General features: G+C 41.3%; 1 long non-coding RNA gene across 4 annotated transcripts in view; it reads left to right on the forward strand.

Annotated features, from left to right (window-relative positions):
* The window catches only part of LOC110256316 (uncharacterized), a 347057-nt gene that overhangs the window by 145681 nt on the left and 177314 nt on the right, over nt 1–24062 (forward strand). For 2 of the 4 annotated variants that reach the window (XR_002337727.2, XR_014824183.1), the window contains exon 2: nt 3920–4031. The exons of the other annotated variants lie outside the window; for them this stretch is intronic. This is a non-coding gene — a long non-coding RNA (uncharacterized LOC110256316). The remainder of the gene's footprint in view (nt 1–3919; nt 4032–24062) is intronic. 4 annotated transcript variants of the gene reach the window in all.

The following is a 24062-nucleotide window of genomic DNA, read 5'->3' on the forward strand; positions in this document are numbered from 1 at the left end:
CCCTTTGGCAACCACAAGTCTGAGTTTGTTTCTATTTCATAGAGTTCATTTGGGTCATATTTTATTTTATTTATTTATTTTTTTATTTTTGCTATTTCTTTGGGCCGCTCCCACGGCATATGGAGGTTCCCAGGCTAGGGGTCGAATCGGAGCTGTAGCCACTGGCCTACGCCAGAGCCACAGCAACGTGGGATCCGAGCCGCGTCTGCAACCTACACCACAGCTCACGGCAACGCCGGATCGTTAACCCACTGAGCAAGGGCAGGGACCGAACCCGCAACCTCATGGTTCCTAGTCGGATTCGTTAACCACTGCACCACGACGGGAACTCCTGGGTCATATTTTAGATTTCACATAGGAGCAATATCATATGATATCTGCCTTTTTTTAACTGACTTAGTATGATAATCTCTAGGTCCATCCACGTTGCTGCAAATGGCATTATTTCATTCTGTGTTATCTTATCCATTCATCTATTGGTGGACATTTAGGTTGTTTCCATGCCTTGGCTATTGTAAATACTGACCATGGATCTTAATCATACCTGCAAACTATCTTCACCGTGTCCCTATATTAGTATTGAGGAACTAGAGACTGTAGCCCGGCCAAATTGACCATCACACCTATGATGGTATTATAGGGATGTACAAAAACATCTTTGTTCTTAGAAGATATAGGTTGAAATATTTAAGGGGAAGTAGCATGATGTCTGAAAGTTATACTCACTTTACAAATTATACATGTAGAGAGAGCAAATGGCTAAGGGTTAATATTTGAACACTGTAGATGGAGGGTTCACTGTATTCTTTACATTTTTCTATACACCTGAAAGTTTTCATTGAATAATTTGTGAACTAAAGTAGCCCCAATGTGCCTGGCACAGTGTTTGCTAGCTCATAGCCTAAGGAAGTGCTATATGAATTAAAATGGATAAAGGGCAGCATTTTACAAAGTTGTCAGCAAGATAATGTGGTAAGGGCTACAATAAAAGAATCTTCTTCTGATCTTCCTTTATCCTTGTTCAGAAAATTTCACTGATAAATAACTAATGGCTGAGACATTTCTTGAGGTGAGCAGAGGCTTCAGGGTAATAGTAGAGGGAATACTAAGGTAGGACCACGAGTTCTGTGTTTGGATAATAACTGCAAGCTGGGTGACTCTGGGCAATTTGCTTACCTCCTCTGAACCTATTTCCTCATCCCAAAATGGTGATTATTATCCCTGCTTTTCCAGGATTGTTCTGAGGAAGAAATTCAATAACAACTGTAAAAATGCCCTATGAACAGGAGAGCTGCTGAGTGCCCCTCCGACTGACTGCTGCACCCAAGCTTGCTTGCTTGCTTGCTTGCTTTGTCTTTTTAGGGATGCACCAATGGCATATGGAGGTTCCCAGGCAGCAGCTGTAGCTGCTGGCCTATACCACAGCCATAGCAATGCCGGATCCTTAACCCACTGAGCAAGGCCAGGGATCAAACCTGTGTCCTATGGATGCTAGTCAGATTCATTTCCGCTGAGCCACGAGGGGAACTCCTGCACATAGGTTTTAGTCCCACATCTTATCACATTCAACATCTCTGGCTTGGGAAGTGTCTTATAATCGATGGTGAATCATAGTTTAATTGGCAGCATTTTTTTCTTTCCTAATGGTATTTAAAATGATACCGGCATCATAGATTTGATGAAATACTGTGGCTGAGTGGTCTTAGACAAAGCCTTTGAACCTGAGCTTTTCCCTCTTTGGGGATAAAAGTACTTTATGTGGTTGTTACAAAAATTAAATAAGATCAAGTGTGCAAAGCACTTAGTATGTGTTCAATAAACTGCAGTACAGCCTAGTGTCACACAAACGTAAGTTATTACTTAGTACAGAATGTATCTAATCCCTAAAGACCCTGCCCATGGATCCTGCACCTTTACCACCTCATTTTTGTCTTTTTGTCATTTTTAGGGGTGCACACGTGGCATATGGAGGTTCCCAGGCTAGGGGTCCAATTGGAGCTGCAGCTGCCGGCATATGCCACAGCCACAGCAACGCAGGATCTGATCCGTGTCTGCGACCTACACCACAGCTCACGGCTATGCTGGATTCTCAACCCACTGAGTGAGGTCAGGGATTGAACCCACAACCCCATGGCTACTAGTCAGGTCCGTCAACCACTGAGCCACAGTGGGAACTCCACCACCTCATTTTTGAAGAAGAAAAGAAATAGAGCCATATCAAGTTTTCTTTGGAAAAAAATGACCCCAAATTCAATCTAGATGATTGCTTTGTGTGTTAGTTTTGAAGAAGTAGATCCGAAAACAAGGTGTCAGGTTAGCAAACTCTTCTTTACTTGTTGCCTCTACTGTCTGGATACTGGGACTATTTTCACAGCCACACTTCTGGGGACTCCCTTAGACTCTCCAACTAGGACGTGAGGTAGTGCAATCTCTGTGCACACAGAATTTTTGAGAATGTTGAGATCAGCCCTACCTCAGCCGAGCTGCATTTCAGGCTTCCCTCTATAAACCTGTCAAGGCTCCCTCCCACCCACCCTGCTAGCCCCCTCTCAAGCTGCTATAGCCAGGCCCTAAGGCCTCCGGTGTCCAGGAACTAATGGGGTTGGCAAACACATTGTCTGCAGTGAAGGCTTTTATTTTTGTTGACCTGCAGTGTGAGGGTTTAATATGCATGATTTCTTCTGTGGAGGGAAGCACATGAATCCTGCCAGCCAAGGCAGCCTCTGTTAAGTGCTTCCAACCCAAAGGCATGATCAAATCTTGGTCCAGAGTCTCCAGTTTACCTTCTCAAACAGTGCCCTTTGCACAGTTTGGGGAACAGCTGGATGTTAGGATTTTAATATATGAATTTGAAGGGGCACACATTTAGACCATAGCCATGGATGTACTTCAGTTTATTAGACCAGTTCACTACTGATGGATGCTACTCTTTGGCAGTTTTTGAATTACTAGTGGTCGAATGCTAGGCAGTAAAGGGCAGAGAGTGAGGGGGAAGTCTTAGGAAACCACTTTAGTGGTAGAATGAATTTCACCAGGCACACACATCACATAGCTTTGGGCCATCTTGGTTCCAATTGATGGATTTAACTGCCGTGGGCTGGACATGAGATGAAGCAAGGTACTGGAAGCAGAGAAGGAAACAAGGCCTTATTGTGGCTCCATTAGAATCTGATGACAAGGAATGCGTTACCATAACAAACAGGTTAATTCTTTCTCATAGTCATGAATTCCTATAAAGGGCGCCAGATATGGAGTGAGGCGAGTGGGATCTAACCATATAGAACGTCAGATTCCTCAGGGGAAAGCGCATGTGGCCCCTACTGCTGCACCAGACTCCCCCAAGGTAACAAGATACTGAGTGAACTTTTCTTTGGCCTGGGAACTGATGGCCAGGGTCAAAGCTGAAAACATAGGAGTCTCACATCCCCCACATTCTACAGAGAAAGCTGCCAAAGAGCCTCTAAAATGGGGCCAATCACGGGTCAACCCCAGCCATTGCCCGGTGCTCCTCTCCATCTCCAGCCCAAAGAGCTGACTGAGGTAGGAGTGTGGGTGAGAGGTGGAGAGCCAGCAGAGAAAGCAAAGGGTTGATGTTGTGAGCTCTCAGCTTATGAGGGTGGGAGGGTGTTGTGGCTATTTCTGTGCAACTTTAAAGTCAAGTAAAGGGGTCCCAAAGGAGTCACTTGGAAAGATAGGGCTCCTGTGGGAAGGGTGGATGATCATTGTATTAGTTTTCTATTACTGCTATAACATATTACTACACATTTAGTAGCTTAAATAATGCAAGTTTTTGATTTTACAGCTTGAGAGCCTGAATCAATTTCAGTGAGCTAAAGTCAAGGTGTTGGCATGTTCCTTCTCACCCTGGCTCCATAATCCATAGCCTTCTCCTAATTTTGACCCTCCTCCTTCTCATTAGGACCCATATGACTACATTAGAGCGACTCGGATAATCCAGGATCCTCTCCTCATCTCAAGATCCTTCATTGAACTACATCTGCAAAGTCAAAGAGACTTACCTACCATGAAAAGTAACATATTTACAGGTTTCATGGGTTAAAGCATGGACATTTTGGGAGGCCATTATTCATCCAATCACAATCATTGTTCCTTTTTTTTAAAGATTTTAATTTTTATATTATATTTCTATTATGGTTAATTTACATTGTTCTGTCAATTTCTGCTGTACAGTGAAGAGATCCAGTCATATATATATATTTTTTTCTCACGTTATCCTCCATCATGTTCCATCACCAGTGACTAGATATAGTTCCCTGTACAGCAGGATCTCATTGCTTGTCCACTCCAAATGCAATAGTTTGCATCTATTAACCCCAGACTCCCAGTCCATCCCACTCCCTCCCCCTCCTGCTTGGCAACAACAAGTCTGTTCTCCAGGTCCATGAGTTTGTTTCTTTTCTGTAGACAGGTTCATTTGTCCCATATATTAGATTCCATCAGAGTTCTTTGATCGGACATCCACTGTGGCACCGGACTTGTTGAACTGCCCTCCACCTGCCTGAGTAGGGCAAAGGAGAATTTGAGAAGGAAGAGGATGGCCATGCGGCAGATGCCGCTGACCAATTAGATAAGGATGTGAGAGTTACTGGGGTGTCCAGAGAGCTGCCCACTTGGTGAAGGGGACCCCCAGAAGAAAGGAGCTCTGGGCAGTATTGCCAGGTGCAGGAAATGAGGGATGGAGATTGGATGAAGTGGGCTGGGAGTCAGATCTCCCAACTCTATGTGGGAGCAGGAGAGAGAGCAGACTGTCACCTCTCCCCACATCATCTCCTGCAGTCACAGCCTGGTCAGTAATTTGGAAGAGAAAACTTTGCATCAAATATAAGATAAGATGGGGAAGTATACACTGCATGGACTTTTTAATAACTTTTGATAACCAGAAAGATTTGATCTAGATCTGCCCAAGATGTCATGCTAGCCAGAAGGGAAAGAAGAGTTAACATTTGACAGTTGGGGTTCAGTGATGAAAAGAGAAAAACCTTAACTGTTTCATATTTGTGTTACTAGCAAGGGCAGGCTCCTCAAGAAACAGGTTATAATTCCTCCATGTCAGGGCTGGGACTCCAATGAGAGAATGAGGAATCTTAAAAAGACTAAGTCTGGAGTTCCCCTGTGGCACATTGTATTAAGAACCAAATTGAAATGGCTTGGATTGCTAAAGAGATGCAGGTTTGATCCCTGACGTGGCACAATGGGCTAAAGGATCCAGTGGCAGCTGCAGTATAAGTCACAGATGTGGGTGTGGCCATTAAAAAAAAAAAGACTAAGTCACAGTAGCTATACTTGCTCAAGTGCCTCTTTCAACACCCCAAGAGTTAATGTTTTCCCTCTAGGGCCATACTTGCCATAATTATGTGTGGTTATCTGGTTGTTGAAGATGTGGAGGTCAACCTCTAGCTGAGTTAGAGGAAAGGATTTACAACACACCAGGGCTTGGTTAAACTTCTTGAATGGTTGCTTTTCTGAAGCGAACCTCAAATAAGCCTCAGACTTACCTGGAAGGAGGCATTTGAAGATTACCCATCACCCATATAGCCCCCTGACCTTTTATTCCATTTCTGCAACCCTGATTTCCATGGGAGGCAGTGGAACAGGGAGGTTAGGAGGGCAGACAACCCCAAATTCTAATCCTAGTCTATCACTACCAGGTATGTGACATTACGCAGGTTTCTGAACCTTTTACGCCAACATACCTAATCTAGTTAGGCAAAGCACATGCTTCTTTTGGTGGATGTTGGGTACTTTTCGATATTTGGAATGGTGAGGACCATGTTACAGGAACTGCTGCAACTCCACCATTGACTTTCAAGGAAAAGAGCTCTCAGGATGAATTCTGCTGCACATAGACATTTACTAGCCAATAGGTATGAAACATGCATAGTTCCCATTCAGTAAGCTTGACAGAATCCCAGCTATTGATTCCCCATAGTGGTCCTTACATAAAAGTCACACCTGAAGCAAATGCAGCTTTATTCTTGTGGCAGGATTCTGTGAGCTGTTTTGTTGGAGTCAGGCAACCAAGAATCCTCTGGAATTAGCAGATGCACAGAGGACCTTTTATAAGGCTCGATCAGCCTTGGGGGTCATTAGGATAAGGGTTAAATTTCCTATGTGCCATTCATGCCAGTGTGTTCTTCAAATTATTTTATTCATCCGTGTATGTTGAGCAAGCTGCTAATTTTGCCAGTGGAAATTCATGTTAAGGAGTTCCCATCATGTCTCAGTGGTTAATGAATCTGACTAGGAACCATGAGGTTGTGGGTTTGATCCCTGGCCTCGTTCAGTGGGTTATGGATCCAGCGTTGCTGTGAGCTGTGGTGTAGGTTGCAGATATGGCTCGGATTCCGTGCTGCTGTGGCTCTGGCATAGGCTGGTGGCTACAGCTCCAATTAGAGCCCTAGCCTGGGAACCTCCATATGCCGTGAGTGTGGCCCTAGAAAAGACAGAAAAACCAAAAAAAAAAAAAAAAAAAAAAGATAAAAGAAATTCATGTTAATCCATTAGGCTAACAAAAAACTTCAAGTGCTGGTGAGAGATAAAAATAACTCAGGAGCTTATAGTAGCCCCCTCTGGAGTGGGGCCTTTTGATTAAATGCCAACAAACCACCCTTGGAGTGTATATTCCTGATTAGGTCATGCCTGTCACAAGGGTGCAGCCCAAACTAATACACATATTTATAGCACATTGTTTATGTTGAAATATTTTAAAGCAAACTGCAGATGACATGAGAACTCTCACACTCTGGCTTCTATAAAATGAGAATAATAATACCTACTTCACACGGTTGTCACCAGATTATTAAATTATGAGTAAATTTAGTATAGTGTCTGATAAATAGTAGGCTCAGAGAGTTAGCTGATATTGTTATTTTTTGCTTAGACACATGCAAGCAAACTTTTTTGGGAAATTATGTACCCACTGAACACTTTGAAGCTGACATATAAAACTTTTCATTACAGTTTTATATAATAGCAAAGTATTTAATTTATGGCATGTAGTAATTATTCCCATTATAAATGAAAACTGATGTATTAATCTTTGAAGTATATCCAATGGAATCTAAATACAACGATTGTCAACATACGCAAATCAATCAACATCATACACCACATTAACAAAAAAAAAGTCAAAAATCATATGATCATCTCAATAGATGCAGAAAAAGCATTTGACAAAGTTCAACATCCATTCATGATCAAGACCCTCGCCAAAGTGGGTATAGAGGGAACATTCCTGAATATAATCAAAGCCATTTATGATAAACCCACAGCAAATATAATCCTCAATGGGGAAAAACTGAAAGCCTTCTCACTCAAATCTGGAACAAGACAGGGATGCCCACTCTCACCACTGCTCTTCAACATAGTTTTGGAAGTCTTAGCCACAGCAATTAGACAAACAAAAGAAATCAAAGGCATCCATATAGGAAGAGAAGAGATCAAACTGTCACTGTATGCAGATGACATGATTCTATACCTAGAAAACCCTAAGGACTCAACCCCAAAACTCCTTGAACTGATTAATAAATTCAGCAAAGTGGCAGGATATAAGATTAACATTCAGAAGTCAGTTGCATTTCTGTATACCAGCAATGAAGCATTAGAAAAGGAATACAAAAATACGATACCTTTTAAAATTGTACCTCACAAAATCAAATACCTCGGAATACACCTAACCAAAGAGGTAAAGGACCTATATGCCGAGAACTATAAAACCTTAATCAAAGAAATCAAAGAAGATGTAAAAAAATGGAAAGATATTCCATGTTCCTGGATTGGGAAAATCAATATTGTGAAAATGGCCATCCTACCCAAAGCAATCTACAGATTCAATGCAATCCCTATCAAATTACCCATGACATTTTTCACAGAACTAGAACAAACAATCCAAACATTTATATGGAACCACAAAAGACCGAGAATCGCCAAAGCAATCCTGAGAAACAAAAACCAAGCAGGAGGCATCACTCTCCCAGACTTCAAGAAATACCACAAAGCCACAGTCATCAAAACAGTGTGGTACTGGTATCAAAACAGACAGACAGACCAATGGAACAGAATAGAGAATCTGGAAATTAACCCTGACACCTATGGTCAATTAATCTTTGACAAGGGAGGCAAGAACATCAAATGGGAAAAGGAAAGTCTATTCAGCAAGCATTGCTGGGAAACCTGGACAGCTGTATGCAAAGCAATGAAACTAGAACACACCCTCACACCATGCACAAAAATAAACTCCAAATGGCTGAAAGACTTAAATATACGACAGGACACCATCAAACTCCTAGAAGAAAACATAGGCAAAACACTCTCTGACATCAACATCATGAATATTTTCTCAGGTCAGTCTCCCAAAGCAATAGAAATTAGAGCAAAAATAAACCCATGGGACCTCATCAAACTGAAAAGCTTTTGCACAGCAAAGGAAACCCAAAAGAAAACAAAAAGACAACTTACAGAATGGGAGAAAATAGTTTCAAATGATGCAACTGACAAGGGCTTAATCTCTAGAATATACAAGCAACTTATACAACTCAACAGCAAAAAAACCAATCAATCAATGGAAAAATGGGCAAAAGACCTGGGTAGACATTTCTCCAAAGAAGATATACAGATGGCCAACAAACACATGAAAAAATGCTCAACATCGCTGATTATAAGAGAAATGCAAATCAAAACTACCATGAGATACCACCTCACACCAGTCAGAATGGCCATCATTAATAAATCCACAAATAACAAGTGCTGGAGGGGCTGTGGAGAAAAGGGAACCCTCCTGCACTGTTGGTGGGAATGTAAACTGGTACAGCCACTATGGAGAACAGTTTGGAGATACCTTAGAAATCTATACATAGAACTTCCATATGACCCCGCAATCCCACTCTTGGGCATCTATCCGGACAAAGCTCTACTTAAAAGAGACACATGCACCCGCATGTTCATTGCAGCACTATTCACAATAGCCAGGACATGGAAACAATCCAAATGTCCATCGACAGAGGATTGGATTCGGAAGATGTGGTATATATACACGATGGAATACTACTCAGCCATAAAAAAGGATGACATAATGCCATTTGCAGCAACATGGATGGAACTAGAGAATCTCATCCTGAGTGAAATGAGCCAGAAAGACAAAGACAAATACCATATGACATCACTTATAACTGGAATCTAATATCCAGCACAAATGAACATCTCCTCAGAAAAGAAAATCAATCATGGACTTGGAGAAGAGACTTGTGGTTGCCTGATGGGAGGGGGAGGGAGTGGGAGGGATCGGGAGCTTGGGCTTATCAGACACAACCTAGAATAGATTTACAAGGAGATCCCGCTGAATAGCATTGAGAACTATGTCTAGATACTCATGTTGCAACAGAAGAAATGGTGGGGGAAAAACTGTAATTGTAACGTATACATGTAAGGATAACCTGACCCCCTTGCTGTACAGTGGGAAAATAAAATTAAAAAAAAAAAAAAATAAATAAATAAATAAATACAACGATTGGGTGCCTGCTATCCTTATTTTAACACATGGACAAGCGCTTCTCTCTTGTAAAAGCTTTTCTGTGATATTTAAAGTAGGATTTCTTTAAAATATTTCTTTACTTTTTCTAAAGTATTTCTTTACTTTTTCTCCTTGCATGTGTATTTCCATTTCACTTACCCACATTTTATTCTAAGAATATATATTTTTATGCTTGTAAATCTTGTATTGATTGTGCTATTGTATTTTCTGCAACAAATATAGGTATGTAAGTAAAAGTTTTAGAATTCATTTTATTTCCTGTTACTTTATGTTCCAAATGTTAAAGATATTATTTAAATTGGGTTATCACTATAGTTATTTTTTTGTATAGAGTTGATCAGAATGACATAAATGTATGATACATTTTGATAAATATGACAAAGGAAATTTAAACTTGAGAAAAAAATATTTTTTTCAATTAATTATGGATAAAGTTTAATTTTAGAATGAGACAGGGTTTGGCACCAGTTACTTTCCTATTTTTATTCTTATCGATATGGGAAATGAGAACATTATTCATGTAAGAAGATGGGAGTGGAAGAAGTCCTGCTATAGCAATGGCATTCAATTCTTTGAAATCTGTACACTTTAAGGGATACTGTAAGAACCTTTGAGAGTTAACTTATCAGGAAGATTACGAAAGCAGTGACATCATTGTTTAGATCACGTGGTGGACCTGGTAGAATTGACTTATCCACCCTATCTGGGCAAGCCATCGCAATTAGCTGAGGTGTTTGCTGAGGGCAATGGTAAAGGTAAGAACTCTAAGTTCAGTCTCAGTTGAAAAAAATGTAAAGGGGTCTTTCTTATTTTGATATATATTTTTTTGTTTTTCTTCCCTTATTATCCTTTTATCACATTTGAAATTGTGTCAATAGTATTTAACTTTACATCTCACTCTGTAAGTTACAGGAGAGCAAAAGGGGCGTGGGAATCGGCTAGAAGAATGAACGGCGCCTAAGAACAAAGAGAAAAGGACTTTGTGCCTCCTCTTGGGGAAAGGATTAGTGGGATTTTGGTCGCTTGTGGGATAGTTGTGTGATACTAGGCAAACGTATGACTTTGCTCGGAGGATGATTTAAGGATACATGTGTGGGTGCCAAGCTGACAACGGGTAGACTGTGTGGCTTTGAAATGTGTCAGATTGGCTAGGCTGAAATACAGGGCCTAGAATTCCCTTTCCTATACATCTCCCTGGTAGGCGCACTGCCAGGGAGGTTCTGGGGACTGGGAGGGTGGAAGAGAAGCGGCCTCCCTGTTGTAGCTCACACAGGTTGTCCTTGATCTGCTGGCTCACCTCATTGGCAAGAGGCAGCCGCTGGCTCTCCTTTAGCTTTTCTGACTTCTAGGGGGGAAAGTGTGTTCAGCTACATGAGGAAAGGCCCTGGCGTCTGCAGGACACCGTTAAGGTCAGAAGCAGGCAGGGCTGAAGTAGGTTTCAGTCTGCCTTTGTGGGTTCCAGGGGGCTCTTGCTGTCCCCAGTTTATATCCCTCTTTCCTTCCTGACAGCCTGTCCATTATCAGTCAGGAGGAGAAACCTCCTTTATCATGATAGTTAATTTTTTGTGTGTCAATTTAGCTTGGCTAAAGGATGCCCAGATAGCTGGGAAAATATTATTTCCTTGGGGTGGGAGTTAAGGGGTGGGGGCTGGAGATGGGGAGGTCTGTGGTTTCTGGAGATTAGTATTGGAATTGTGAACTGAATAAAGCAAAGGTCCTCCCAGTGTGGTTGGGCATCATCTGGTACACTCAGGGCCTGAATAAAACAACAAGGTGGCAAAAGGGCAAATTCACTCTCTCTTTGCTTAGGCAGAGACACTCACCTCCTGCCCTGGGAATTTGGTGCTCCTGGTGCTCAGGTTTTCAGATTTAGATTAGGATTTAGGCCACTAGCCCTTGATTTTCAGGCCTTTGGACTCAGGCTAGATTACACCATCGGTTTGGGACTGATTTCTCAGCCTCCATAATTGCATGGGCCAATTTCTATGATAAACTTCCTCCTATCTATATGTATAGCTATCTATATCTATCCTATTGGTTTTTGTTTCTCTTGAGACCCATAATACATTTATAGAGACTATTAAACCAGCTCCCCAGATTGCATATATAGGGTTTATTTCCTGTAACAAACCCCATCTTAGTGGTTCTATTTTTTTTTATAGAATCCTGACTGATATAGTGAGTTATAAGAATAAATTAAAATCAAGATACCATTTAAAAATTTTTTTCAATAATGCAATGCAATTTGTGGCTCACATTGTAAGTTATTTCATTGTTGAAGCCAACATATAGTTTGATAAAGGCATGGTATTTCTGCTGTAATTGAGTGTGGGAGCACATAGAAACCCCGGTGCTCTGTCTTGGAGAATAATTATGGTAGAATTTAGCATAATAATCTGAAATAACTTCGATAATTTTTGGACACTCCAATCAAACTTTTCCAATTTATTTTATAAAAGCAAAAGGTAAATAACACTAAAAACGAATTGGTCCAACAGCCAGCATATAATTTTATTTTATTAATAGGCAATTTAAAATATTAAACATTTGGAGTTCCTGTTGTGGCACAGTGGAAACAAACCCAACTAGTATCCATGAGGATGTGGGTTTGATCTCTGGCCTTGCTCAGTGGGTTAAGTATCCTTTGTTGCTGTGGCGGTAGTGTAGGCTGGCAGCTGCAGCTCTGATTTGATCCCTAGCCTGGGAACCTCCATATGCCGATTGTGCGGCACTAAAAAGACCAAAAAAATTTTTTTTAATAAAATTATTCAGATTTTACTCTAATTAAATGTTTCATGATATATAATAAAATATGTTTTAAGTAGGCTGTTAACAATAGACATGGAATTGGAGAAAATGTTACCTATAGGTTAATTCTAATGTGTCCTGAAAAACTAACAACTCTGGAAAATATTCTTTTTACATTTAAAAGAATCAGCGTCACTAATCTCTACTATTTTGGCTGCTCAAAGTTGCTTTTCTTTCCAGCTAATGACAAGTTCTAGGCATGAGTACTGAGAATAGTAGAAAATATTTGCTCATGTTTAAATACATGAAAAAAAGTCATTTCAGCACTCAGGATTTCTAATTGATGTTCTCTTTGCTTTGCTGTCATGAAATTCTTCTCCCTTGGATGATTCATCCTTTGAAAATAGGCTGGAAAAAAAAAATGGACAAGAGAGATGAACAAATAGTCCACTGAAAAAGAATCGTAAATTACTTCTAGTTGTAAGGAAAAATGTTTAGTTTTATCCACAATAAAAGCAATGTGGGAGTTCCCGTCATGGAGCAGCAGAAACTAATCTGACTAGGAACCATAAGGTTGTGGGTTTGATCCCTAGCCTTGCTCAGTGGGTTAATGATCTAGTGTTGTAGGCTGTGGTGTTGGTCACTGACGTGGCTTGGATCTGGCGTTGCTGTGGCTGTGGTGTAGGCTGGCAGCTGTAGCTCCAATTGAACCCCTAGCCTGGGAACCTCCATATGCAATGGGTGTGGCCCTAAAAAGCAAAAACAAAACAAAACAAACAAAAAGTAAAAAACAACAACAACAACAAAAAAACCAATCTGCCAAAATGCAAAATTGACCAGATAGTTTTAAAAATTTGACAGTTTTATTGACAAAACTGTGGGAACAGAAACTTTTATTTTGGTGGGGGAATGAAAAATGGTACAACTTCTATGGAGGGGATTTGACAAAATCTAGCAATATTACATATGCATTTACCTACCATCCTGGAGATCCAGTTTAAAGATTCACTGGCAAAACTACCAAATGATAACTATGCAAAGACTCTTCTCATTGCAGTACCAAACTCTCAGTGCAAATGGAAAAAAATGCAAAAGCCAACAAATAAAGGACTAGTTAAATAGCTATAGTACACACACAATGGAATACTACATAGCGATTAAAAGGAAGGGAATTATCTAGGACAAATAGTCCATTTCTTTCAGTAAGTGTCAGGAATAAAAAAGAAGTAGAAACTGTTATAGGTTAAAATAGGTTGACTGCAGTCAAATGCAACACACGAGTTTTGTTTGGATCCTAATTCCAATGAATCCACTGGAAAAAAGACATTTTTGAGATAATTAGAATTTAAATATGGTATAGGTATTAAATGACATTTTATATATATATATAAGCACATTATGTATATAATATATATTGTTTATATATAAAGTGTACTGTTTGCTTTAAAATATTCCTTCCCCACTAACAATAAAGTATGTTGTGTATATGTGTGTATGTATGTCTGTGTATGTGTGTGTAAGGAAATAGATGAAACAAGGGTGGAAAGATACTGATTATTGTTGAAGCTGGCAGATGGGCACTTGGTTTATCACACTATTCTCTATTTTGTACATTTGGAAATTTCCATAATAAAAAGTTAAAAATTTTCAAAGCAAAAGAAAAGAGATAGAGGCTTGTTAAATAAAAATTACTATTTCCACCCTCCACTTTACAGTATATTTTAATTAACAACATCCCAATGCAAGCCAAAATACTCAGTTACATTTGAAAAGTGTAGTTGTATTGAACAGAATCTCTCCCCATTCTGAATTTAGTGCACCCCAACACCAACTGCAATGTTTAAAGGTTGAGCTTCGCCTTTAACCTTGGAGGTGCATCAAAACAGAGAAAAGCAGGAGGACTCATGGGCTTCTGATAATAAAGACCGTCCTTTCATATCCTCACAAGTTTTTACACCCTGGATCAATGTACCTGTAAGATTTGGAATAGGTGAGGGCTAGTGTGGGAGAGACGGGGGCTATTGTGATGTAGCCCCCTCTCCTAGGTGGGTTGGTGTTAGCAGAGTATATAAGCAAGCATGGGGTCTAGAAATGAGGTGCCTTAAGATGGTCCCTGCCCTGGTTTCTCTGAGGATGTCTGTGTTTATCTGCAAAGGTCCACACATTCATGTGAAGACTGCTCATTGACAGCTTGGCGTTGGTCCTCAGCATCTCCTGTCAGCCTGATCTCTGGCTAGGTCTCAGCATAGGGTGGCTGTTTTTACCCTATACAGAGTGCCAGTGAGAGGCAGTAGGGAGGAAGTCCAGCCCCAAGCCTGTAGCCTGGCAGGGAAGGGCTTCACGTTACTCTCTTCTGGGGGGATTTCTATAACTTGGATAGAGGTGGCGTCTGTGATACTGGAGACCTGGGCCCTGGGCGCCCCTTCCTAATGTCTTCCAGTTCCATTGCCTTCTCAGTATCAGGGCTTTAGACCTCTGCTGATAGGAACCCCAAGTCATCTGCAGTTTGGGGCTTTAGTAGCTTTGTGTTGATTGTAGAAGTGTGTGTGTGGGGCGGGGGGGAGGGTAGTCCTTCTTGTATTATCTACTCAGAGGGCAGCCAGTGTTGGAGTCTTAGGGAAACAGAAACTATAAGATGATCTTCATCTTATTCTTATTTATTTATTTATTTATTTATTTATTTATTTATTTTTGGCCCTGCCGCGACATGGAGAAGTTCCCAGGCCAGGGATTGAACCCAAACCACCGCAGTAACCAGGGCCACTGCAGTGACAACGCTGGATCTTTAACACATTCAGCCATGAGGGAACTCCTATTTTATTCCCCTTTAAACTCTTATGCCCACACTGCAAACTTAGATGCTTTTAGCATCTTGAAAATTATACATGGATCCTTTAAACAATTTAGGTATACCATGCTTGTTACAGAAATATTTTTAGAATTAGATTTTCCTGATTATAAAAATTATATGTGTTCATCATAAAAAAAAAACTTGGAAATTTTGTGAATAAAGCAAAAAATTCTGCTCAAAATAAGCACTATACTTTGGTATTTTCTAATTATCTACTTTTCATGCATAGATCTCTATGTAGCTATATTTGACAATTTTGGGAATAACCTGTATTAACTTGCTTTTGTCATTAAATCTTTGAACAATTTTTAAAAAAATAATTAAAGAGTATACGAGGCAAGGCCCTGTGCTGGGCCATAGGGTATAAAGTGTGTGTGTGTGTGTGTGTGTGTGTGTGTGTGTGTGTGTGTGTGTGTGTGTGTGAGTGTTTGAGAGAGAAAGTATGCATGAATGATTATTTTCTAGCTTGTTCCCCAAAGTAAAGAGGCAATAGATGTTATCTCTGCCCTCCCAGATTTTCCAATCTAGTAGAAGAAATAATACATGTACATAATTAACTTCAATACAGTGGCAGCATATAATAAATCATGAATTCCTCAGTGATACCTTGGAGATGGGATGAATCTACATATGCATATTCTGGGCATTTTCCTGTTTTAGTCGCTGACATTGAAGAAACCAGAAACAATAGTCTTGTAGCTTCCCCTGATCTGTGAATGAACAATTTCTGCTTCTCAGTTGCAGAAATCATTGAAAAGTTTGGTAAGCTCATGACAAAGGGATGTTGGAATCAACAGAATTTGTATCATTTTCATTGTTCCCTGCCTCAGAAAGGTCATTCTGCCAATGCTCTGTTTTGTCAGAGGCAATTAGAGTCCTGGGCAGCTATGCCACCTGTCTCTGGAATGCTCTGAGGGTCAGGAATAGATGAGACATTCAGAGAGGGAGAGGACCTTTGCTCCTCCTTCCTTGGTGTGCCATGGGAAAGCACTAATTCAGAATAATTAGGGCTAAGTAATGGAGAAGCCATAATGGGACATTAGCCATGCATGTGACAGAATAGGAGACTGGCCTTGCTAATGAGGAGAGAAGACCCAGTGTCCAGTATTTGAGAGACTTACCAGTGAATTCTTTTATGAAAAGTGAGGCTTTCCTGTAGGGGGGTTCTGGGAGATCAGCAGTGAGCCTATGATGGATGGATGTACCCTTTTCAGAGGTAGAGAATTCCCAGTGTGTCTCCTGGTGTGTTTCATGTAATTTTCTTCTTCTTCAGTGCCTGATCACCATTATTTATAAAAGGAATAATCCAAAGACCAAGAGGTCACCTATGCCTTTGTAGCTGAGGCTCTGTAGACCGAACTGGGTCCCCTTCCAGGAAATGAAGGTAGTATTCTAGTGCTTTCTACTGTCTTTCAGGAAAGCTTCCAGGATTTCGGTGGATTTACTTGTACTCCTCCTGAAAAATCCCATGAAATCTTGGTTCAGGGTGATTTTATTTTATTGGGGAAAGAAAGCCCTCCCTCTCACCTTCCAACAGGGATCTGCTTATTTTATTTATGCCCCTTCAGTACAGATATGCAGATATTTTACAAGAAAGTGTGCAGACTTTATTTGGCACTCTTTTTTTTTTGCTTTTTTTAAGGCCACACTTGTAGCATATGGAAGTTCCCAGGCTAAGGGTTGAAGCTGTCAGCCTACACCACAGCCATAGCAATGCCAGATCCAAGCCTCATCTGCGACCTGCACCACAGCTCACGGCAAAGCTGGATTCTTAACCCACTGAGTGAGGCCAGGGATCAAACCCACATCTTCATGGATACTAGTTGGGTTCTTAACATGCTAATCCACAACAGGAACTCTGGCATTCTTTATTTAAGGAAAAGAATCACAGTTTTATTGGAACTCACCATTTTTGTGGGAAGGAAAGTCACTACATGACAGGGGCTGAGCAGTCCCACAACAGGTGGTGATATATCAGAGAAAGCCCCCCCACAGGAGCATTCTGCTCCCAGAGCTCTGTGCACCACACCAAAGGATGTAAATGCTCAGGGACAAATCCTGAGTATTTCTTTTAATATGCTTGCATGGAGAAAATAATCAGACCAAAAAAAGTCAGATTCTGTCTTGTCTCAAGAGCTTGTAGAGCTTCAGTGAGTTTACCCTGCCTATGAGAGAGCCTCTGTGATGGCTTCACCCCATTCAGGTAGAAAATGACATCCTTGGTCATCTGATCATGGAGATTTCTCTTAGTGAGACAGGAAGTGGGAAGTTAGGCTGCTATCAAATAATAATGGCAAAAGCAATCAGAAGTTTTCTTTTTAGGCAGAGACAAGGCAGTAAGGCCGAGGCCAGAAGGTTGTGAATTCTCATTTCTAGGTTGGTAATTTGTTTATACTGCTCAGTCTACTCATTCTCACCATGTACAACTCACAAAAAAAAACATTTGCCTGGGGGTGCAACGTGTGGAGTAATGCTTTTCTTTGTGCAAAGCTGACATTCATTGAGAAAGGCCTGACCCTTCTGTGTCACTCTTCGGTCAAACTGGGCTCTTCAGAGGCAGAAGTCTTTCTGACCCTGTGAGCTTCCTGCTTAAAATCCCTCTGGCTTCCAGATGACATCCAAACCTTTGATGAGCTGGTCCCAAGCCATCCCTTTAGTCTCTTCTCTGATAACTCTTCACTTTGCTTTCTGAGTGCCAGCCATACCTAATTACTTTTTTCTTTTTTTCAAGCTAATATTTCCTGAGCCTGTTCTGTACCCCCAAGTCAAGCACTGGGCCAAAGATTTTCACATGGACTATTAAGCCCTGATGACAACTCTAGGAGGCAGACTCACAGGGGTTAAGTAGCTCCCCCAAGGGCCTTTAGTGAATAAGTGCTAAACCTGGATTTGAACCCACTCAGTCTGACCACCCAACCCATGCTGGTCACTGCTGGGCTCCACCACCTTCTCACCTGAAGGCCCCACATTCTCTCTTGCCTCACTGTCTTGGTTTATGCTGCTCATTTTGCTCTTCATTTCTCATGGACTCCTCTTCTGGTTTAGAAATCATGTGGATGCCACCTCCTTCAGGAAGCTCTCTCATGCACACTCTCACAGCACCTGTACTTAGCTGTCATAGCACTTGTCATACTTGTGTTTGTGTGTGTGTTATTTTTTATAGTCTCCCTGTCACTAGGCTAACAGCTTCTTTTAGGCAAGGACAACTTTTTTTTTTTGTCTTTTTTTCAGGGCTGCTCCTGTGGCACATAGAAGGCTAGGGGTTGAATAGAGCTGTAGCTGCTGGCCCATGCCACAGTCACAGCAACACAGGATCTGAGCCACGTCTGCCACCTACACCGCAGCTCATGGCAATGCCGGATCTTTAACCTACTGAGCAAGGCCAGGGGTCCTCATGATACTAGTTGGGTTCATTACTACTGAGCCATTACAGTCACTCCAAGGATGTCTTTTCATCTCCATAGCCCCACTCTGAGTTCCCAGAATATAGGAAGTCCTAAGTATATAGTAAGATAGTCATTACTTTTTTTTTTTCTTTTAGGTGATGAATGCATGATATATCCCTTTTCCTCATCAAACAGCCTAGATGTAAGGGTCCAAGGCCAGGGTAGCAGCACCAGGGTGAAGGGTCCCAGTCATCTTCTATCTTTTTGATTCGCTAATTGAAGGTGTTGCTCTTGCCCATGTGGACATAGTTGAACCATCGCCATAATGTCCACCCACTTGCAAACCAGTAGGAAGGGGAAGGAAATAAGGGGAGCCCTCACTCTTTTCCGTTAAGGACCCACCTTGGTGTTTGCACTGCTCACTCCTGTTCACATACCAGTTGCTAGAACTGAGGTGCGTGGCTCCACCTTGCTGCCAGGGAGCCTAGGAAATATATTCTGGGGGGCTGTCACCACAGATAAAAACTGTTAGCAATCAGAGAAGTAAAAGAGATAAAAAGAATCCAAATTGGAAAGGAAGAAGTAAAACTATCACTATTTGCAGATGACATGATACTGTACGTAGAGAATTCTAAAGACTCTACCAGAAAGCTGTTAGAGCTCATCCATGACTTTGGCAAAGTTGCAGGATACAAAATTAGTACACAGAAATCGACGGCATTTCTATATACTAACAATGAAAAATTAGAGAAATTAGGTGGCAATCCCATTTACCACCACATCCAAAAGAATAAAATACCTAGGAGTAAACATACCTAAAGAGGCAAAAGACCTATACTCTGAAAACTATAAGACACTGATGAAAGAAATCAAAGATGACACAAATAGATGGAAAGACATACCATGCTCTTGGATTGGAAGAATCAATATTATCAAAATGACTATACTACCCAAGGCAATCTACAGATTCAATGCAATCCCTATCAAATTACCAAGGACATTTTTCACAGAACTCGAACAAAAGAGTTTAAAGTTTATTTGGAAGCACAAAAGACCCAGAATAGCCAAAGACATCCTGAAAAAAAAAAATGGAGCTGGAGGAATCAGGCTCCCAGACTTAAGACTATACTGCAAAGCAACAATCATCAAAACTGTATGGTACTGGCACAAAGACAGAAATATAGATCAGTGGAACAGGATAGAAAGCCCAGAATTAAACCCACACACCTACAGCCAACTAATCTATGACAAAGGAGGCAAGAATATACAATGGAGAAAAGACAACCTGTTCAATAAGTGGTGCTGGGAAAACTGGACAGCCACATGGAAAAGAATGAAACTAGAATGCTTTCTAACACCATACACAAAAATAAACTCCAAATGGATTAAAGACCTAGATAGAAGACCAGACACTATAAAACTCTTAGAGGAAAACATAGGCCAAACACTCTCTGACATAAACTACAGCAACATCTTCTCAGATCTACCTCTTAGAGTAATGACATTTAAAACAAAAATAAACAAATGGGACCTAATCAAACTTCAAAGTTTCTGCACAGCAAAGGAAACCCTAAACAGAATGAAAAGACAACCCACAGAATGGGAGAAAATCTTTGCAAGTGAGTCAACTGATAAGGGATTCATCTCCAAAATTTATAATCACCTCCAACCACTCAATACCAAAAAAACAAACAACCCCATCAAAAAATGGGCAGAAGATCTAAACAGACAATTCTCTGAAGAAGACATATAGATGGCCAAAAAACACGTGAAAAGATGTTCAACATCACTCGTTATTAGAGAAATGCAATTCAAACCCACTATGAGGTACCACCTGACACCAGCCAGAATGGCCATCATCAAAAAGTCTACAAACAGTAAGTGCTAGAGAGGGTGTGGAGAAAAAGGAACCCTATTACACTGTTGGTGGGATTGAAAATTTGTGCAACCACTGTCGAAAACAGTATGGAGATGCCTCAGAAAACTAAAAATAGAACTACCATTTGATCCAGCAATCCCACTCCTGGGCATCTATCCAGAGAAAACCATGACTTGCAAAGACACATGTACTCCAATGTTCATTGCAGCACTATTTGCAATAGTCAAGGTATGGAGTCAACCTAAATGTCCATCAACAGAGGAGTGGATCAAGAAGATGTACATATGTACAATGGAATATTACTCGGCCATTAAAAGGTACAAAATACCAGCATTTTTAGCAACATGGATGGACCTAGAAATGATCATGCTAAGTGAAGTCAGCCATACAATGAAACACCAACATCAAATGCTTTCACTGACATGTGGAATCTGAAGAAAGAACATAATGAACTTTTTTGCAGAATGGATACTGACTCACAGACTTTGAAAAACTTATCGTCTCCAAGGAGACAGTTTGGTGGGAGTTGGGATGCATTGGGGTTGTGGGATGGAAATCCTATAAAATTGGATTGTGATGATCATTGTGCAACTATAAATGTAATAAATTCATTGAGTAATTAAAAAAACTGTTAGTATAACTACATTATAATGGAGGGAAATGAATATTTGGGGATAACTATCAATTTCTACCACAGTGAACAGAATTTAAAAATCACTGGAGAATCTATCTTGAGCATGTTATGTTAAAACAACCAGTGTTGAATTTTTAGTTTCCTAAATAGTAATTTATTTCACAGACCCTAAAGCCTAGAATAATTTTCTGGCTGGGATCATCTGTCAGTGTCCGTATTTTTAAGTGACTCAAACTAGTGAAACCATGGAGGGATGGCCTGTCAGAGAAGGTTTCTTGGAGGTGTATCTGATCTGATATTTGAGACACGTGTAGGAGCGAGCCAGGTCATGACCAACCTGCGTCTACAGGTCCAGAGGCTATGGTGACCAGCCATGCCTGGGTCACTCCCACCTCCATGCAGATGCCGTCTGACAGCTCCCAGGTTTATGCTTGAGCCACAGACCTCCTGCTTTCTGTTTGGGAGGTGTCCCTGTTGACCCAGAGGCATGAGAAGGGATGAAGCTCCCACACATACACCACCAGAGGTGCAGGGCTGATAACATCCCCTGGAGTTGATCTTCCATCTTGGACGAGAGCTGCTGGATATATTTTGGTGTCCATCCCCTGCCCCGAACCCGTGAATGGTCCTGAGGGGGATCTTAAATGGCTTCTCAGAGGAGGAACAAGAAGTCAAGCTCCCAGTGCCCTCTGTGTGTCTCATCCTTGAGAGGCACTCCCTCCTTCTTTGCCCTGCTCCCTGGGTCCTTTGCCCCTGCTCCATGGAGCTGGCACCCCTAAATAAAGGAGAAATACAGAAGCCTTTGCTTCTCAGACTCTGCTTTCTAGAGAACACCCTGTTTCCTCAAATCCTGTTTCCTATTCCACTGGCAGCATAAATCCATTCTCTGTGTTATCTCTGTGAAGAGGTGGAGAGGATACCACAGCCATCCACCTGAGACCTTCCCCCACCCCCTTTCCCTGAAGGAGATTTTCACTTCTGCAAAGACTGTGAGGCACAGGACATTTTCAGAAAGCCATTCAACCACGCATTTCAATTTAGATCTCATTGATCCCATGTTAGCATGGAGAGAGAGAGTTATTAAAGTCTGCGGTTGAGTGGTTCCTGCCCTGGCCTCTGTCTCTCACAGAGGAGGTGTCATTGGTGGATAGGTGTGTGTGTGTGTGTGCACGCGCGCGCATGCACTCACACACGGGATGGGGCCAGATGGTGTGTTGCAGGCAGGGAGGTGAACCTGTAGGTATCAGCAGTTCCCCAAGTCTTTCAGGAGTAGAGACACAGCTCTCTATTCTCTGAGGATGAAAGTCCTTCTCCCCCACAACATACCCAGAAAAACATCTCCCTCAGAGACTCTGCAAGGCATAAGAGTCTCATCTTGACTGCGGAGTCCCTACTTTAAATAATACTCAGTTTCCCATGAGTCTAGTTATAGTCCTTTATTCTCCTTCTGCATGTGGAATAGATGGTCAGTGATGATCTACTGTATAGCACAGGAAACTCTACTCAATTTTCTGTGATAACCTATATGGGAAAAGAATCTGAAAAAGAAAGGATATAGGCATATGTATAACGGAATCACTTTGTTGTACAGCAGAAATTAATACAACCCTGGTAATCAGCTACACTTTAATAACATTTTAAGATTAAAAAAAGATGGGAGTTCCTGTCATGGCTCAGGGTTAGAGAACCCAACTAGCATCCATGAGGTTGCAGGTTTGATCCCTGGCCTTGCTCAGTGGGTTAAGGATCTGGTGTTGCTGTGAGCTCTGGTGTAGGTCACAGACATGGCTTGGATCCCACGTTGCTGTGGCTTGGCATAGGCCGGCGGCTACAGCTCCGATTGGACCTCTGGCCTGGGAACCTCCATATGCCATGGGTGTGGCCCTAAAGAGACAAAAAGATTAAAAAAAGAAACAATTGTAAATAAATAAATGAATAAATAAAATAACTTTCAGAGGAAATCTTATTAGGGTTAACCTGTTGACCAATCTTGTTTCTGCCTTTTATTTAATTGGGAGAAGATGACATTAAAAAATGTAAGAAAAAGATAAAAAATCAGCCACAGTTCCACCCACAGAATACAGTGTCAAGGACTTGCTAGGAGCCAGCTGGGTAGGTGACCTTCATGGTGTCACCTGTGTCTAGGAGTCTGTGGATCCTGGCTGTGAATGTACATCTCTTCCCTGTCTTGCTGAGGCTGGTGACAACCTCTCACCTTTGCAAGCCCCATGGCTGAGCCCCCATGCTGCCGTTCTTCCCTGGGCCTTGAGTGGAGCAGATCCTGGAAAGGTGTGAACTGGCAGGAGCTGTCCAGGTGGTTCCCTTATTAGCTCTAAAGGGACAACCCTCTACATGTAAGAGCAACTCCTGCCATTAGGAGGAACTTGAATGTTTTTGATACAACAGGAAAACGCATGGGTTTAGGATTTACTTTTACAGAATCGTAAAAAAAAAAAAAAAAAAAAAAAATGTGTAAAGAAAATCACAATACTACCATCACGTAGTGATCATTCTTACTACCTGAATATGTTTTCTTCTATGTGTACATATAAAATGTTCTCTGCTTATCATGTGGTTGCTTGAGCACCCCATCACCTTGTTAGCAAAACCCCATCACCTTGTTAGCAAGACGCCTAGAATCTCCCCCTGGAATTCTGTTCTAGAAGATGCCCCACTCCCCACCCTCATTTATTGAAAAACTCCAGGAACTTACTTGGAATAGAGTGGCTTGGTCCTGTTTACAGATGCCAGGCATGAGTAGCACTAGAAACTATGATCATTCCTCTACCATTCATTGCATCATAGAGTTACTCTTGAAGACTGATTCTGTGCTATTAGACAGATGACCTTCGTGCTCTCTGAACAGAGATGCTTCACATGTTAGCTTCAAGTTCACAGTCATGAAGTCCCAAAGCATGAAATAGCTGAGGAATGGCACAGCTGGGAACTAGCCCATTCCAAGGCCCGTGTATTGAGGCTAGACCAGCTCTAAACTGTCACTAGTATTCATTGCA

This window comes from Sus scrofa, chromosome 13, assembly GCF_054392235.1.
Source record: "Sus scrofa isolate SSC_HxYL_T2T_F1_AM1 chromosome 13, Sscrofa_HxYL_maternal_Yorkshire_Landrace_v2.0, whole genome shotgun sequence".
Taxonomy (NCBI): Eukaryota; Metazoa; Chordata; class Mammalia; order Artiodactyla; family Suidae; genus Sus; species Sus scrofa.